Consider the following 19,007-nt stretch of genomic DNA (forward strand, 5'->3'; position numbering starts at 1 on the left):
GGATACTCAACTTGTAATACCTCTTCTGAATATAGACGCAAAAATCCTCAACAAGATCCTTTTGTAGTTCATGAATGTGATGATTGGGCATTCACGTGGATGTGTGAGTGCCACCCTCGAAGCTTGTTTCAACATTGGCACATTATGCATCTGACTTGAAAAAACAAATTCTCAATAAAATACTAACAAACTAAATTTAGCAACATATAAAAAGGATAGATACCATGACCAAGTAGGGTTTATTCAGGAATGGAAGATTGATTCAACATAAAAAAATTCATCAATGTAATACACGATATTAATAGAATAAAGGACAAAAACCACATGATCATCTTGCTGGGCACAGAAAAAGCATTTGATGAAGATCCACACTCTTTCTTGATTCACTCAACAAACTAGAACAAACTATCAAACTCCTCTCCTTCAACTTGATAAAGGCCATCTACAAAAATCCACAGGTAACATTGTACTTATTGGTGGAAGACTGAATGCTTCCCCCCTAAGATCAGGAACAAGTGAAGTGTGGCCACTCTCACCACTCTTGTTAAACATAGTGCTGGAAGTTCTAGGCAGGGAAAAACAGCAAGAAAAGGAAGTAGAAGGCATCCAAATCGCAAAGAAAGAAGTTAAAATATTTTTGTTAACAGATGGCATGGTCTTGAAAATCCTAAGGAATCCACAAGAAAACTATTAGAACTAATAAACCAGTTCAGCAAAGTTTCAAGATACAAGATCAGTGTAGAAATTTTTTACAATTTTCAACTGCTATTTGCTCATTCCAAATAAGTTTACCTCCATGGACATATATGTATGAAGAATCCAGAGGAAAGGTTAATTCGATGGCTGTTAATCACAGCCAAATTTAGCACATCTGCTCTTAGTCAAAATACATTCAAATACATTCAAATAACAGCTGGCATTGTGGAGCACTTGGTATGTGGTACATATCATTCATGTGCCTTATGTGTACTGACACAGTTACATGCGGTCGCACCAAGTATCATCACCATTTCACAATGGGGAAAACTGAAATAGAAAATGGTTAAGTAAATTTGTCAAAATCACATACCTAATCCCAGCACTTTGGGAGGCTGAGGTGGGAGGATCATGAGGTCAGGATTTTGAGACCAGTGTGACAAACATGGTGAAACCCCGTCTCTACTAAAAATACAAAAATTAGCCAGGTATGGTGGCACGTGCCTGTAATCCCAGCTACTCAGGAGGCTGAGGCAGGAGAATCACTTGAAGCCAGGAGGTGGAGGTTGCAGTGAGCCGAGATCGCGCCACTGCACTCCATCCTGGGCAACAGAGCGAGACTCTGTCTCAAAAAAAAAAAGAAAAAGAAAACACCAAAGCCGGGATTCTATATTTTTTTCACTCACAAGATCCTGAATGAGTTTATCTGAAGATGATAAGATAAAGAACGCTAGACTGAGAGTTAAACAAGCTCTCTGGGGCTTTCCTCTGGCTCTTCCACTAACGAGATGTGTGACCTTGGATGAGCAATTTCCCTTTTCTGAATCTCTGTCTCCTCATCTGTAAAAAGAGGGAGCTGGACTAAATGACAGCTAAAGCCTCCTACAACCTCTAATTCTCTCACACTGGATTTACTCTACACCTGGTATCTGAATTACAAACTCTCCCTTTTCCAGGAAAGATGAAAGGACCAGGGGAGGACAGACACTTACTTGTCATGACAAGAGATAGGAGAAACTGAAGCAGGACAGCATGTCATTTGCACAAGTTGCTGCTTCAGCCAGTGATGGGTTTAGGTGAGGAGCATGGTTATAATTAGAGCAGCAGCCAGTCCTGAAGGCTGTGCCAGCCTCCTTCAGCACAACTGGGCCTGCCGACTGCACATGCAGGAATCTGAGAGGCTGTTCTGGCCTTGAAAATGATCCTTCTTAAAAGGATTTTCCTCCTTCCTCGAGGGAAAGAAAACCTATTGATATAAAACTTCACTTCCCATTCAGTTTCCCCTGCTAAATGCCACTCCAGTAGAGACTGAATGTTGATAAATACAGGGGAAGGAAAAAGTCGTAAGCTGAGCCTGGTCACATTGCCCCTTGTGATATCGTTTTATTTTTAACTTCGCAACACTTGGACTATTTCTGTTGAAGTTTTCTCTCCTTTCCCTGCCTTCCCAACAGAACTCCGTCCTCTACTGCAGCTGATGCAACCCAGCCACCTCCCGGCAATCCTCTTACTTGCAATCAAGGGTTCAGGTGCAAGCAGATGCTGACTCAGCCTGTTCCATTAAGGTAAGTATTCAAACAGGAGCAGGTGCACCATGACGAGGACATTCAGAGGTGAATATGCAGATGAAGCTGAGCCGCATATCACTTTTGTGTCTTGTGGAAGAGGATTGTTAAGCAAATTAGTTATGTAAAGATGTGGGGGAAAGGCTGGCACTGAGAATGAGATCCAGCCATGTGTAAATTTCTGTTTCCATTTCAAGAGCAGGTAGAGTACTTGCTTTCTGACAGCTTAGGTTCTTTCTTCTATAATCAACAAGAGTAGTTATGATATCTGTAAAGTTACAACATGGTGATGGGTGGGGGGATCTGGGGAAGTGGAGGAGGTGGTGAGGAAACAAGTGGAAGGCCTAGAATCCAGGATTTCTATTTCCTTTTCTTTCTTTTTTGAGACAGTCTTGCTCTGTCACCCAGGCTGGAGTGCAGTGGCACCATCTTGGCTCACTGCAGCCCCTACCTCCCAGGTTCTAGTGATTCTCCTGCCTCAGCCTTCCGAGTAGCTGAGACTACAAGCACATGCCACCACATCCAGCCAATTTTTGTATTTTTTTAGTAGAGACGGAGTTTCACCTTGATGGCTAGGCTGGTCTTGAACTCCTGGCCTCAAGTGATCCGCCCACCTCAGCCTCCAAAAGCGCTGGGATTACAGGTCTGAGCCACTGTGCCTGGCCCAGAATTTCTATTATTTATTTATTTATTTAATTCATTGTTATTATTTTTTTGAGACAGAGTCTCACTCTGTCGCCCAGGCTGGAGTGCAGTGGTGCAGTCTCAGCTCACTGCAACCTCCACCTTCTAGGTTCAAGAGAGCCTCCTGCTTCAGCCTCCTGAGTAGCTGGGACTACAGGCCTGTGCCACCACCCCTGGCTAATTTTTGTATTTTTAGTAGAGATGGGGTTTCACCATGTTGGCCAGGCTGGTCTTGAACTCCTGGCCTCAAGTGATCCACCCGCTTCGGCCTCCCAAAATGCTGAGAATACAAGCATGAGCCACTGTGCCTGATCAGAATTTCTATTTTCTAAAGTCTAAATGCTGTGATCTTTTCTCCAGTCAACATTTGCTATGTTTGCTTGCAAGTCATTCTCATGTAGCGTAAAATTTCGTCTGCTGTGTCATACTACTGGTTAATAAGCACAACTGTATTTTCTGTATATACTATTTAAACTCCGCAGAGTTTAACACCTTTTTTCGCCAACAATATTCTCTAAGTGTGGCCCTCTTCTCCCCAGCTCTCTTGAGTCCAAAATGCATCCATGAAATATAAGTGAAATATTTTTCAAGTTGAAAAACTTATATAGGCTTATGCACCAAAGCCAAAGATTGTTACAAGCTTGAACAATTTTGCATATTCAGAGGGATAAAAGTAAAATGACTAATGATACTTGAGGTATCAAAAGTTATAACTTTAGACAGATAGTTTCTCGCTTCTGGAATAACTGTATAGTGTTGCATGCACTAAAAATTGGCAAGGTAAGGGAGCAGTGTTTATTTTCTTGTTTTTCACTGGTTCAAAGTTCAGCTAAGGACATCCTGGGAAGTGGCCTATGCAGCAAAAGGGATTCTGTACATTCTGACCTTTGATGTGTACAGGCTAAAGCCACTGATGCCAAGTAAAAGGAGACCTAAAGTAACTATTCAGATACCTTAACTCCTGGTTCCTTCCTGCCTGTCTCTGTAACCTCCATATGTACCCCAAGACTCTGCTATAGGTGTCTGGGTTATCATTATGCCTGTTTCCTGGGCACAAGCAAATTCACTGTGTATAATCACCTAACTTCATTTAATTTTTCCAGGGCTTCCACAGCACCAAGATCTCCAAGGTGTATGCTGGGATGCTGTCCTGGTGAAACTAGGGTGTGTTGGCTTACAAGTAACCAAGCAGACAGATTGAGTCCCAGCTACCCCTAGATAATCCAGTTACTTTAGCACTATCTTGGCCAATGCAACTGTAATTTAATAGAATAGTACTGATACATAAGCACCAGATATAAGAATTAACTAGCTAATTCAATAACTAATAAGTATAAAGGTAGAGAGATTTCTAGTATAGGTGGAAAACTTCAGATTGTGAAGTGGAATGGATCTGGGAGAGGGTGGTTCTGTTTTAGGATACAGTGAAGGTACTGGAATCGCAGCGTCGAAGCCAAGGATTATGGAACCCAATGTGGGAATTAGCCTCAGCAAATTGATTGTGTTAAAATCTCAAGAAGGCAAAGAGATTACTTTAATAATTATCTGTATACATTTTCTTTCCCTACAATTAAATATTTCCATAGCAGGGAAACAGGTCAACAATGCATAATTAAAGTAACTAATTAATTGGCTGGTTAACAGGTTAAGAGTTAAAAATATCTTTGACCTTTAACTTTTAACCTTGTCACTTTCACTGAAGTTAAAGCTCAGAAATAAATCATTATTGCCAGCGCCAGCCACATGAGGAGGCAGAATAGTTTAGTTACTGACATCATGTGAGGGGTGCTGAGAGGGCCCCTTGCCTAAAAATATCTCCCTGACATCAACCCTGTTTGCCTACTAACTTTAAAATTATAGAAAAGAATGTTAAAACTATTATTTGTTAATCCCATTCTCTTTTGCTTGAGTCAGTGATTTAAATACACCTGCTATATGTGTTAGCATGACTTTGTTGGCCAGCAACACTTGGTCACCACCTCCTCCTCCTTCTTCCACGCTTTGTCCTACTCTGCCCTTGGTACCATCTAAGCTGCCAACATGTCTTGGCTGTCACCACTCAGGTAGCTTTGTGTGGTGCTGTGATTTCTACAGACTCTTTCAATAAAACATCAAAGCACAATAGAAAAAAAGCATGTGACTAGAGCCAGAGACTCTGGGAGCATAGGCAAGACATTTCACTTCTCAGAGCCTCAGTTTCTCCTCTAGGAAACAAGGAGGTTAAAACAGACCCTTTCCTTTCAAAATGAGGTCCTTAGACCATCAGCTTCATCTGGATTTTGTTACAAGGAGAGAGTCTCAGGCCTCACCCTGGTCCCACTGGATCAGAATCTGCATTTTAAAAAGGTTGCCCGGGTGATTCCTTTGCATGTTGAAGTTTGAGAAGCTATGGAATACGATTTCTTAATATCTGCCTGATCCAGATTTCGGATTCTATGCCTGTCAAGTGTTTAAAAGAACAAGTACTTTAATCCCCTGCAAACAATCTGGCAGTGCTCAGATTATCTATTATAAATCCAGCCCACTGAGGTCTTTTCTTCAATGAGGCCTACATTAACCTAAGTTGAAATGATTTCCTTTTCACCTTAAAAAAAAAAGCAGCCCCAATTAGCATACATCTGACATCACTCTACTTTCTTCCTAAATTTGTTTCAAATTACTCTCGCAGCTTTTAAAATGCTGCCTTTTTAAGGGTTCAGTTTAATTCAGTTCAATCCTATTCAATGTTCTCGTTGACTGAGTGCTGGGGGCAGTGTTTGCTCTACTCACTCTCAGTCCCTAGAAGCCCATTTGGTGGGTCCTTAAGAAGTATTATCACCCTCTGTTGATATTCCGGTCAGACCTCCTTCCACTGCCTGCACACACCTCGCTGGCGACAACACTTGTGCCCATCATTGGAACCGCTCTCATCATTCTCACCATCACAGCAACTTTGCCAGGTTCTGCCAACTGCCACAGCCAATCACAAGAGAGAAGGCAAGTCTCAAGGACCACACTTTCCTTTTTTCTTGATGAGCAGAATAATGCAGATGAGCAAAAAAATTTACAAATTTTGGCCTAGGAAACAAAGATGCCTTCAAGTTGTCTTTGTGGCATCTACAAAGTTTCAGTCCTAAAGCAGTACTATTTGAATTCCTAAGTGCTTAAGGAATGGCTCGTGGTGATTAAAGGGGGCCGAAAGTGGGGGGAAGTGTGGAGGCTTACATTCTTAAAAGAGTGAGGAAATAATTTTTAAAAAATAGAATTTGAATATCATCAAACTGACAGTGGAATATAAGATACATTGGAGTGAGGGGGACTGAAAATGGAAAGACCAGACATGGCTACAGGAGGGCAGTGGGAACACATGAAGGCCTGGAAGAGGGAGGTGACCATGAGAATGACCTTCCTCATAGAGTGACTCATCTATTACACACTCCCTATTTCATCTCATTGGATCCTTGTGCAACCCTATTGGTTATTATAGGCCCTTTTTTTTTTTTTTTTTTTGAGACAGAATTTCACTCTGTTGCCCAGGCTGTAGTGCAGTGGCGTGATCTTGGCTCACCACAACCTCTGCCTCCCAGGTTCAAGTGGTTCTTGAGCCTCAGTCTCCCGAGCGGCTGGGATTACAGGTGCCTGACACCACACCCGGCTACTTTTTTGTATTTTTAGTAGAGACAGGGTTTCTCCATGTTGGCCAGGCTGGTGTCAAACTCCTGACCCCAAGTGATCCACCTGCCTTGGCCTCCCAAAGTGCTGGGATTACAGGTGTCAGCCACCGTGCCCTGCTTATAAGCCCTACTTTTGAATTAATAAATTAGCTTTAGGTAGATTAACTTGTCAAAAATCACTCAGCTTATTCATGGGAGTGCTCATTGATTTACTTTATATTGGGGGTGTCAGGTAAGGACTCTCTGTGGAGGTAACATGTAAGCAGAAAACTAAGTGGCAAGAAGGAGTCCACAGAGCAAATACAGAACAAGAGGAGAATTCTCGTAGAAAGAGCAGGTACACAGGCCCTGTGCTGGAATAAGTGACAAGACCAGAGCAAAGTGCATAAGGGTGGGAGGTCAGGCAAAAGAGCAAGCAAGGGAGAGCTCATGCATGGCCTCATGGGCCAAGAGAAGGACTTCAGAGTTTATTTCCTTGTGAAGGGAATCCACTGGAAGTTTTAAGTGGGGGAGTAATAACCTAGTTTTGTAAATTGTGAAAAATTACGCCTTCTGCTGGTAAATATTGCCAATCCATTCTCCCCAAAATAGGAGCTTTAAAATTCCCCTGTCTTAGCAGTCAATGTAATATGATTTAGATTTAAATACTACAAAGATTCATACAGAATTAGATTTTACTAGATGTGCTAGATGTAGTTTAAATGGAATATGAGTTGGTGGAAGGACCTGGTGTGTGAACTGAGACATGGTGCAAAATAGAAGGAGTGAGACTGATTATAAACCCATTGCACTACACCGGGTGAGCAAGGATGATGCCTGGCATTGGGCAGTGGTGGAGATGGAAAGAAGTGGGCAGAATTTGCCCACTCCTTTTCCAGATCTTTTGTCAAGGCCTTCCCACCTAATTGGCAATCCTCCCACCTTGGTCTCCCACAGTGCTGGGATTACAGGCATGAGCCACTGAACTGGGCCCAATTTACACCTTTCTGCGTGGTCCACACAGCACCACAATCTGCATCAAATCAAGTTGCTGCCCCCTTGCCAGGTGCTAAATGCTTCCCTATTTCTTTAAAAAACAAGCTATGCCTCAGGCTCACACACCTGGTCCTTCCACCAGCCTATGTTTCATTTAAACTACGTCCAGCACATTCCGTGTAGATCTTGGGACTATTTAAATCTAAACTATATTAGTTTGACTGCTAACTCCTCTAGACAGGGGAACTTTAAAACTCATATTTTGGAGAAAATGTGTTGACCATATATTTAACCGTAGTTCATTTTTAAGAGGATAGAACATACTGCTTTTTCAGACAAGAAGCAAGAATTTAAATGTGAACACAGGGGCCAGGGGTGGTGGCTCACGCCTGTAATCCTAGCACGTTGGGAGGCCGAGGTGGGTGGATCACCTGAGGCCCGGAGTTTGAGACCAGCCTGGCCAACATGGCAAAACCCTGTCTCTACTAAAAATACAAAAATTAGTTGAGTGTGATGGTGCATGCCTGTAATCCCAGCTATTCAGGAGGCTGAGGAAGGAGAGTCACTTGAACCAGGGAGGTGGAGGTTGCAGTAAGCCAAGATCGTGCCACTGCACTCCAGCCTGGGCAACAGGAGCGAGACTCTGACTCAAAAAAAAAAAAAAAAAAAGTGAATACAAGGCATAGTAATTAAAAGGGAAATGGCACCTGGATAGCCATACTCTGTCTCAGGCATAGATTTTTGTCAACCTTTTCACAGTGAAGAATTTCTGTAATCTGAGTGCTTTGATCTAGTAGGTATTTCATTTTAAATATCAGAATCCATATTGTAGTGCATAAACACACACACACACACACATATATATATGTATATATATATATATATTTTTGGAGACGGAGTCTCACTCTGGTGCCCAGGCTGGAGTGCAGTGGCACAATCTCCACTCACTGCAAACTCTGCCTCCCGGGTTCAAGAGATTCTCATGCCTCAGCCTCCCAAGTAGCTGGGATTACAAGTGTGCACTATCATGCCTGGATAATTTTTGTATTTTTAGTAGAGATGAGGTTTTTCCATGCTGACCAAACTGGTCTCAAACTCCTGACCTCAGGTGATCTGCCTGCCTCAGCCTCCCAAAGTGGTGGGATTACAGGCATAAGCCACCATGCCCTGTCTAAACATATATATATATATACACACACACACACACACACACAGGATCTTGCTGTGTTGCCCAGGCTGGAGTGCAGTGGCATGATCACGGCTCACTGTAGCTTCAATCTCCCAGGCTCAAGCAATCCTCCTGTGCCAGCCCTCCAAGCAGTTAAGACTACAGGCATGTGTCACACTTGGCTGATTTTTTTGTTTGTTTGTTTGTTTTAGTAGAGACGAGGTCTTGTTGTGTTGCCCAGGCTGATCTCAATCTCCTGAGCTCAAGCAATCTCCCACCTTGGCCTCCCAATGCGCTGAGATTACAGACATTTGCCTCAGCACCTGACTTATGTAGTGCATAGTTTTTAACCCTACAACCTTCCCTTTCACAGTTATATCCTCTGAAATGCAAAGCCATTGGGCCTGGATGCTCCTTTTGTTTTCTGTACTCAGAGAGGGCACAGTATGGGATATGATCCAAAGAAGTATCAAAATAATCGCCATAAGGATGGAGGGGCTTCTTAAGGAAGGGCATCTGGCTCCTTTACAACCTGAAAAGATTAATACATGTGGACACTATTCTGTGCCCCAACTCTAGCGATGGGCTTGCATTTTCCCCACACCATGTGGATCAAACACCTGTGTCTCCATGGGCCTTTGAGGGCCAAGTGTGATGTAGCAAAGAGTATAGAGTTTGAAGACAGACAGGCCTAGGCCTCTTTGTGCCTCAGAATCCTTATTCATAAATTGGAAATGGTAGTACCCACCTCACATGGTTGTTGTGAGAATTAAATGAGGTGTTATGTAAAAGCATAGGAAAGGCACTAAAATTTCATTTCTCTGCCTCCGTGACACCCAAAATGCAGAGAAATCTCTCAATCTAGGAAAGTCACACAAACCCCATGGGGGATAAGGATCCTGTTACTGGGCACAGGAACAGAGAAGACTGGGAGAACAGGGCATCTTCTATCACAAGGCAACCAATGATATATCTAATTTGATCATTTTGGGGCAACACCAGTTGGTTCCTACTTAAGGTGATCAAGCAACTGTCCAGGTTTGCCCAGAACTCAGGCATTTTCTGGGATATGGGACTTTCAGTGCTAAACCAGGAGAGTCCTAGGCAAACCAGGACAAATTGGTTATCCCACTTACCCAGCCATGATTAGACTATCAAGAATTCCAGATTGACCCTTATATCAGTGAGAACAATTTCCCCCACATACACAACAAAGGCTCAGATGTGATTTGTTTATAGATGTGAGGCTATTTCATCTTCCCCCTTCCTTTCATTGTCAAACTTCTCTGGAGTGGTCTCCACTCACCGTGCCTTTCTGCTCTGTACATGTCCTCTCTCAGAGTCACTCATCGGGTGTAGCTCCAAAGCCTGGTAGGAGAGCTTTAAATAGCAACATGAAAAAAAAAAGCGTCTTTGTTATCTCTTAAAGGGACATTTTCAAGTAACTTCAAGGAGCTGGAGAACAATAAGGCTGCACCACAAATGTTTCCAGTTTCAATAATACTGTTCCCAAGAACCATACTCCATAGTGCTGAAGGGTAAGAAATGATAGAGCTTAAGAGTTAGTCACCAGTGTCCCTCCAGCCAGACACAGCCCTGCTGCTGGGGCAGAGTTCTCACTGCACACATAGAAGCACACCGAAATAGCCAGCCCTTCTTTTCCTTTCCAGGAACTGAGTTCAACTTAATGACAGAACAGGCTGGCAAATATGAAGTTAGACATTCCTGGAGCTGGTAGCTTTTTTCACAGAGCATTATTCCATTTGTGATTTTCCCCTTCTTTCCCACCTAAAAAGCAGCAGGGGACTCTGAATTATCCAGACTTTGTCCTCATTGGTGAATTTCTCTTCTGAATAAAAATAGATGGCCACATTCTCTCAGCCAGGACAGGCCCTGCCAACAATGGAGTGTATGCTTAATAGCTTTTCCTTCCTCTACAAGCAAACAACACATTTTCAATGGCCAAGGGTCCCACTGCGCAGCTAAAATGCCACACTTGCTCTGGCAAGAGCTCTTTGGGGACCTGCCATAAGCAGTGGCATTGTCATCATTGTTCTTAACTTTGCAGTATCATTTGAGGCCGTAGCTCACTTTTTCCTTTGCATCTGTGACAACATAGTCCTGACTCTTTTAGCTCTCTGATCTCTCCATCTCTGGTTCTACTTCTTCCTAATTTCCCCCCAAAGCCATCATACTTGGCTATGTACTTCATGGCTCCAATTTCTATTCTGTTTTTACTTTCCCACATATGGCTTCCTCTCTCACTTGTAAGTGGATACTTCACAAATCTGCGTCTCCACATTCCAGTCCCTCATCTTCCCATCCATGAGATCTATCATCCTCTCAAGCAACTTGTATTAAATTTTCAGTACCCATCTTTCCTCCCCAGATTGTTCCCTCTTTAGATCTCTATTTTTCTCAAAAATTATAGCCAACATTCTTTCTTCCTGGTTCGAAATCTTGGCATCAACTTTGTTTCCTTTTTTACCATCCCAGCCAGAAATAAAAATGTGATTCTCCCTTTGTAATGTCTTCTATGTGTCTCATCTTGACTATTTTTACTGTCATTTGTCTCACCCATCCAAGCTTCCATCGCATTCTCTACACAGCAGTTTCTAACTCTAGGTCTTCCTACTCCATTTATTCCTCCAGTACTCTTACTTAACACCCCAATTACAGTGTTAAATGGCTCCCTATTGTGTATCAAATAATTCCAGATGCTTTAGCCTAATATTTAAACATTTCCACAATAAGTCCATAATGGACTCTTTTTTTTTTCCAAAAGTGACCTGGAATATGGCAGGAATCTACCTCTACATTACATTGCATGTTAAGAGATCAGTAGCTGGGCCCTTGGACCCAAAGATGTGTTTCCTGCTGGATCCTATTCTGCTCCATCACAGTCCATTTTTGTCCATTCAGGCTTCTATAACAAAAGATTCTAGACTGGGCAGCTTACAGACAACAGAAACTATTTGGAGACTGGAAAAGCCAAGATCAAGATGCCAGCAGATTCTGTGTCTCGTAAGGGCCTTCTTGGGTCACAGACTGCCATCTTTTACTCCTGTCCTCATGTGGTGGAAGGGACAAAGGATCTCTCTTGGGCTTCTTTTATAAGGGCACTAATTCTATTCATGAGGGTTTTACCCTGATGTCTTAATTTTTGCCAGAAAAGAGTGTCCTGATCCAGACCCCAAGAGCAGATTCTCAGATTCCCACAGGAAAGAATTCGAGGCAAGTCACAGAGCACAGTGAAATAGCAAGTTTATTGGAAACTACTCTGTTACAGTCTAGGGCATCCTCAGCAAGAGGAGGAGCACTCCATCTTTTGTTAGTGTCTGTACTTATAAGAAACTATAAAGAGGTAAATTAAACTTGGAATGTGCAGACATGCTCCGATGTGCTCACTAAAGGTAGTGGCTGTCAGTGTTATCGATGACCATCAATCCTTTAACCTCAGCTTGCTCTTTAACATTATCTTTAAGCAAAGAGGGCTGCACTGTCAGGACATCTGGACATTCTGCAGGCTTGGTGAGAGATGTTTTGTCTGGCCATAAATATTCTGTAATTATAAGTGGTGGTCAGCTTGGGATGTGGCTATTTTCAGACCATAAGTATTAACCTTGTAGGTGCTTTGTGGGTGCCTCACTATTCACTGAAAGGTGACATCACTCTGGTCATGGTTCTTTTTTATTTTATTTTTTATTTTTGAGATGGAGTCTCACTCTGTCGCCCAGGCTGGAGTGCAGTGGCACGATCTCAGCTCACTGCAACCTCTGTCTCCCCAGCTCAAGCGATTCTCCTGCCTCAGCCTCCCAAGGAGCTGGGACTAAAGGCATGTGCCACCACACCCAGCTAATTTTTTGTATTGTTAGTAGAGACGGGGTTTCACCATGTTAGCCAGGATGGTCTCAATCTCTTGACCTGGTGATCTGCCTGTCTCAGCCTCCCAAAGTGCTGGGATTATAGGCGTGGGCCACCACGCCCAGCTCTGGTCATGTTTTATCAAGCCAGAGGCCTGGTAAATAGGGGTTCCTCTAACATATTTCCCCCTTCTGTCATGAGTGGACCCTTAATCCTAAGGGACACTGAAGGGCAGAGGTCAGTCTTCTGCAACCTCTTCCTGCTGAGAAAGGTCATTGATGTTAACTCTGCCTAGCTTTAAGGGACCTGTCATGTTGGGAGGGGTCTTAACCAGAGGTATCTTGAAGCTGTTGCAGTTAACTGGAGGAGCAATAGGTCTGTAGGTTTGTAGGTCACTCATAAGTTGATATCCTAAACATAGAAACTTATAAGAATTATAGCTATAATTATAAAACATGATATATGAGTACCATACATTGTGAATTAAGGATTAATAATAAGAATAGGGCCTAGTAAACCCTACATTCCATACAAAACATGCAGCAACAATAAAATCCACAACATAAAGCTATGCCTATTCCAATTATTATAGCCGGGGTGACAAAAGGAACTTTTTCCACCATGATGGCCCTGACCCAAACCACAATGTTAGCCATTATCTAAAGAAAGTGTGGGATTAGAGATGGCTTTAATTTGTTGATGCATATCTGGAGGGCCAAAGAAATATTGTCTGAGTTATTTGGGATATATATACAATATTTGATTCTGATAATAGCACAGGTTCCTCCCTATGCTGCAGTCAGAGTATCTAATGACATTCTGTTTTGCATGATAGCCTTACGCATATAATACATTTCAGCATTTATAAAAGATATATCTCACAGGCTGTTACTTACAGCCCATGGGGTATCATTGGCAATGACCTCAACATGCCAGATAGCATCTTATAATCTAATAGATGGTAGGAAGAGTGAGGCCAAGTGGTTATACCCATGAAAAATGGATCTGGCCCACATACTTGTTATGTGGAGAAGGTTGGCTGGCTTTATTTTTTATTTATTTATTTATTTTTTTGACACAGTCTCCCTCTGTTGCCGAGGCTGGAGTGTGGTGGCATGATCTCGGCTCACTGCAACCTCTACTTCCTGGATTCAAGCAATTTTCCTGCCTCAGCCTGCCAAGTAGCTGCGATTACTGGTGCGCACCACCACACCTGGATAATTGGCCAGGCTGGTCTCAAATTCCTGACCTCAAGTGATTCATCCACCTCGGCCTCCCAAAGTGCTGAGATTACAGGCATGAGCCACCACGCCAGCCTGGCTGGCTTTTTAAAATAGTCTTTGTCCAGTGACCTGGGGTCAAGATAAGCTTCATGTACAATGTCCTAGCCACCCAGAAGGCAATCATGGCCAAAGATTGGTGCCACATATCCAATGAGTTCCTAAGGGATGCATATCAGTTGGGTTTTGGTCGTTGCGACCAATCGGTAGCAGATAAGTCCATTTGTTGCAGGACTATGGTATATTGGCATTGTCTTGCAGGAATCCATCCCATGACACAAGTAGCATTTGTCAAGGCATCAAGGGAGTGATTCCATTGTTCCTAACACAGTGGGACTACCTGACTTAGGTGTCCTGCAGAGGTGGTTAGTCATAGAAAACCATCCCAAATCTGAAGAAATCATTCTTCAAAACTGGAGTTTTTGAGCTTTTTAGTTTGGATGTTTATCTTTGGGTCTAGAAAGGAGGTGCCCAGTGCAAGAAACTTTTCTGTGGTCTCATTTACTGAGAATGGCTTCCTATGCCCAGAATTGCTAAAATTGTTATTAATTGGCCATTGGGTTACATTGTTCCAAGTCAGGCCAGACATCTGTGCTTCTGTCCATTGTTTAAGTCCCTCTAAGTATGTCTGTAAGTTATCTAAGCATGTCCCTGTGTGGGGGATATCCACCAGGGCAAGCCTGAGATGCTAGAGAAGGGCAATAGCTCACAAATCCAGCAAGAGGACATCGGCATAGTCCTGTGCCCATTGTAAGAAAAGATTTGAACCTCCAGCAATAGTGAAAGGAAGGATAGAAGCCCCAAAATAGACACAAATAAAAGAGAAGCTACATTCTATAGTTATATCCTGTAAGGACATAGATATTGCTTACCCAGAGCTGGGACAGACTCATACCAGTAAAAGTAAAAGACGACCAGGAGGAGGATCAGGAAGACTAACCTTGCCCCCAAGCTTATCCAGAGCATCACTTTGTAGTAAGAAGCTTCCAAGGATTTCTCCTAAAGAGGAAGTATAGACCTTCTATTGGCTCACAAGAGTAAACTAGATTAGCAGACTGGGTGTCAGAAGTGTAGACCTTCTACTGGCTCACAACGGTAGACTAGATTAGCAGACTGGGCGTCGGTAGCTTGTGGGGCTCCATAAGAAACAGGTTTAATTCAAGACAAATGTACCTAACTGTGAATCCCTTGCAGTTTAACTGCTATTGGAGTGCTCAGAGCACTTGATATGGACCTTTCCACATTGGGGAAAGCTGGTCGCTAGAGACCCTTCCATTCAAGTCTTTAGTAAGGTTAAATACCCTAGTTGAACTGAAACAGAATTTTCCTCTCATGTGGGGAGGGAAAGCATTTTATATCCATATTCACACAATGCATTTTGCACTTGTCCTAGATTGATAACATATTTTTGTAATTAATGAATCATTTCATCTATTAGGAGATTTGCAGTTAGGAAAGGCCTTCCATATGTTAATGCAAAAGGACTTAATTATAAGTTTCCCTTTGGAGCAGCTCAAACCTGCAGTAAAGCTACAGGCAATAGAGATAGCCAGGTCTCTGATGTTTCCTGGCAAAATTTAGCCGGAGTCCTCTTTAGCCTATGATTAACCCTTTCCACCTTTCCAGAGGATTGGGGTCTCCATGCAGAATGAAGATGATATTGGATTCCCAATGCCAAGGATAGGTATTGGGTTATGCCTGTCGTGAAAGAGAGCCATAGCTACTTTGCAATCTTTCAGGTAATCCAAACTGAGGAATTATTTCTTTTAATAAACTTTTAGATAGGCTTGGTGTGGTGGCTCATGCCTGTATTCCCAGCACTTTGAAAGGCCTAGGCAGGTGGATCACCCGAGGTCAAGAGTTTGAGACTAGCCTGGCCAATATGGTGAAACCTTGTCTCTACTAAAAATACAAAAATTATCTGGGCATAGTGGTGCATGCCTGTAGTCCCAGCTACTTGGAAGGCTGAGGCAGGAGAATCGCTTGAACTCAGGAGGCTGAGGTTGCAGTGAGCCGAGATTATGCCATTGCACTCCAGCTTGGGCGACAAGAGTGAAACTCCATCTCAAAAAAAAAAAATTTGAGAGAACTCTAAAGCTCTTTTTTTTTTTTTTTTTTTTTTTTTTTGTGAGATGGAGTCTCACTCTGTCGTCCAGACTGGAGTGCAGTGGCACGATCTCGGCTCACTGCAAGCTCCGCCTCCTGGGTTCATGCCATTCTCCTGCCTCAGCCTCCCAAGTAGCTGAGACTACAGGCGCCCACCACCACGCCCGGCTAATTTTTTGTATTTTTAGTAGAGACAGGGTTTCACTGTGTTAGCCAGGATGGTCTCGATCTCCTGACCTCGTGATCCGCCCACCTCGGCCTCCCAAAGTGCTGGGATTACAGGCGTGAGCCACCGTACCTGGCCGAGACCTCTAAAGCTCTTTTGGATCAAGTGGGGGAAAGCCTTAACCTAACCAGTGAAGGTAACAATAAACACCAGTAAATATTTGAATCCCCTACATAGAGGCATTTAAATAAAGTCTAGTTGCCAGACTTCACCCAGATAGGCTCCTTTATGTTGGACAGGTTTAACTAGAGGTGGGAGCAATGGCTGGCTGCTTGGGTTATTTTGGGCATAGAGCTTTCAGGCTGAAGTCATCTGTTTTAGTGTCTTGAAAAATTTTCCCATAAATAAATAAGATATCAACGGAAATAAAGAATCCCTTCCCAAATGAGTGGAATTATGAAAATGCTTAACTATTTTACACTGATTAGCACTTGGCATTAGTAATTTATTATCATTAGCCAGCCAGAGGGGTCCTGGGCCAAATCGTGATCCCTGGCCCATTTTTGTTCTTCCTTGGAGTACACTGGCTCAGCTATGTCTGGGGCTGTGGGCACTAGGATGCCCATAAGCGTTAACTGGCTCTTTTAGTGCAGTGGCCTTGGCCTCCACATCTGCAAGGGCATTTCATTTAATAATACCATCAAAATGTGCTCTGCAATGAATTACAGCCATTTCTTTTGGCAGTAAAACAGCATCTAACAAGCTCAAAATATCTGAGTGATGTTTTCTAGGGGAGTCCTTAGCAGTGAGAAGTCCCCACTCTTTCCAAATGTCGGCATGACCATGACGCATTAAAAAGGCATGCTTGGAATCATCAGAAATGTTAATTTTTACATCCTTTTCCAATTGCAGGGCCCTAGTAAGAGCAATTAGCTCAGCTTCCATCTGTAAACCATTCCGTCTCAGGATTGTTAAGAGGCTCATCTCTTAAGTTTGGCCTGCTAGAATAAATTTGCTCCATAACCTGTATGCAGGAATGGTTTAGAGCATCTGTGGACTCTGGCAGACAAGCAGCTGGGTTTACTTGGAGAACTTCAAGAATTATGTCTGGTGTGTCTAACAGTAAGGCCTGATGCTTTAATAAACATCCTTCCATCATCCACTGGTGCCCTTTAGCTTCTAGGACCCCCTGGACTTGGTGTGTGGTCAAAACCTCCAGGTGCTGTCCTAATGTTAGCGTATTAGCTTCATCTACCAGAAGAGCAGTAGCTGCAAAATCCCAAAGGCATCCAGGCCATGCAGAAGCCACATGGTCGAGTTGCTTAGAAAAATAGGCTACTGGCTGTGGAATATTCCCCAATTTTTGGACAAGAACATCCAAGACCATACCTTGCTTTTTGGCCACATAAAGGAAAAATGGCTTATCCAAGTTGGGGATTCCTAAGGCTGGAGCAGAGCCCAATTTCGCTTTGACAGTATTGAAGTTTTGTCGCAATTCTCATTCCAATCAAAGGGTTTTAAATCTGTCCTTTATAGAACCTCACATACAGGCTTGAAATGTTTGCCCAAATCCAGGCACCCATAAATGGCAGAACCCAGCCATCCCTAAAAAGGCCCACATAGGTTTCTTGGTATGGGGCTCTTGAATGAGCTTCCTTCCATTCTGAGGCTATTGCTTGGGTACCAGAGGTTAAGAGGCAACCCAAATTGATTCTGGAGGAGTGTTATAAATAATAAAAAGAGAAACAAATAGTAAATAATAAAAAAATTTATAAAAAAGATATATTCAAAATATTTGATTTTCTGAGTAGAAATCTGAGCCTTGTGTGGTGACACCCTATATCCAGTAGTTCCTAGGAAATTTAGCAATTTAACGGTAGTATTATCTGAGTTCTCTTTAGTTGGGCTAGCAATGAGCAAATCATCTACATACTAGATAATTGTGCCCTTTTGCAGTTGTAGATTCTTCAAGTCCTTAGCTAGAGCATTTCCAGACAAGTGTGGGTTATCCCGCAACCCTTGAGGGAGAACTGTCCAGGTTAGTTGTGAGGTTGAATGAGTATCAGGATCATTCCTTTCAAAGTCAAACAGAGGTGTGGATCTGGATGCATTGGGTGCAGAAAAATGCATCCTTATCTTCTTTTTTTCTCTCCTCAGGGGAGAGGAACAAAAGTAACACTCGTTTGTTTTATGCTCTCTGAAGATAACCATGCCTTGCAGCCGAATCAATAAATTCCTCCCCAGTAAGGGGTAGGGCATGCAGGTAGGACTAAAAAGCCATGCAAGAAAACCAGAGTCCCTGAAGGACAGCTTAAAGGATAAGGAAAGTGGCATTTCTGGGCTTGCCCATCAATGCCTGTACAGCTATAGAAGACAGGGCTCCATTATCCTGGGCCAGAACAAAGTAAAATGCTCCCGTATTGAATAAGAAATTAATAATCTTATCTGCCACTTCAAGAGTCACCTGAGTCTCCTCCAGAGCAATGGCTAATTGTCCAACAGGAAATAAGGTGTGAAGTCTCGGGCTGGTCACTCTTAGGTCTGCTGGGCCATTATGGGTTCAGGAGCAGACTCTTGGAAACACAGGGCATTCCCTCTTCCAGTGACCAATCTTCTTACAGAAAACACATTGATTTACACCCAGGACACAGTGGCCCAGGGCACAGTGGCTCAGAGGCCCAGAATGGGGCTTTCTGCCTGCTAGCTTCCTCTGGCAGGGCTTGGGGGATAAGGGGCTGGCTCTGAAGGGGTGGAGAGCTCAAGGCTGCAGCTAAAAGCTGGGCCTTTGGGAGGTTTGCTTTACTTTCTCTGCCTCCTCTGCCCTATCTTGGCCATTGAAAATTGCAAAAG

General features: G+C 43.1%; 1 protein-coding gene and 1 non-coding gene across 2 annotated transcripts in view; both read left to right on the plus strand.

The window, feature by feature from the left end:
* The first annotated feature begins 55 nt into the window (after positions 1 to 55).
* Positions 56 to 156, plus strand: LOC112439493 (small nucleolar RNA U13). The gene has a single exon (XR_003027768.1). It is a non-coding gene; the product is annotated as a small nucleolar RNA U13 (small nucleolar RNA).
* Positions 157 to 1,817: 1,661 nt separating this feature from the next.
* FBXO40 (F-box protein 40) overlaps positions 1,818 to 19,007 on the plus strand; it is a 38,129-nt gene continuing 20,939 nt past the window's right edge. The window contains exon 1 of the mRNA XM_055110337.1: positions 1,818 to 2,261. The gene's annotated coding sequence lies outside the window, so the exon portion shown is untranslated. The remainder of the gene's footprint in view (positions 2,262 to 19,007) is intronic.

This window comes from Pan paniscus, chromosome 2 (assembly GCF_029289425.2).
Source record: "Pan paniscus chromosome 2, NHGRI_mPanPan1-v2.0_pri, whole genome shotgun sequence".
Taxonomy (NCBI): Eukaryota; Metazoa; Chordata; class Mammalia; order Primates; family Hominidae; genus Pan; species Pan paniscus.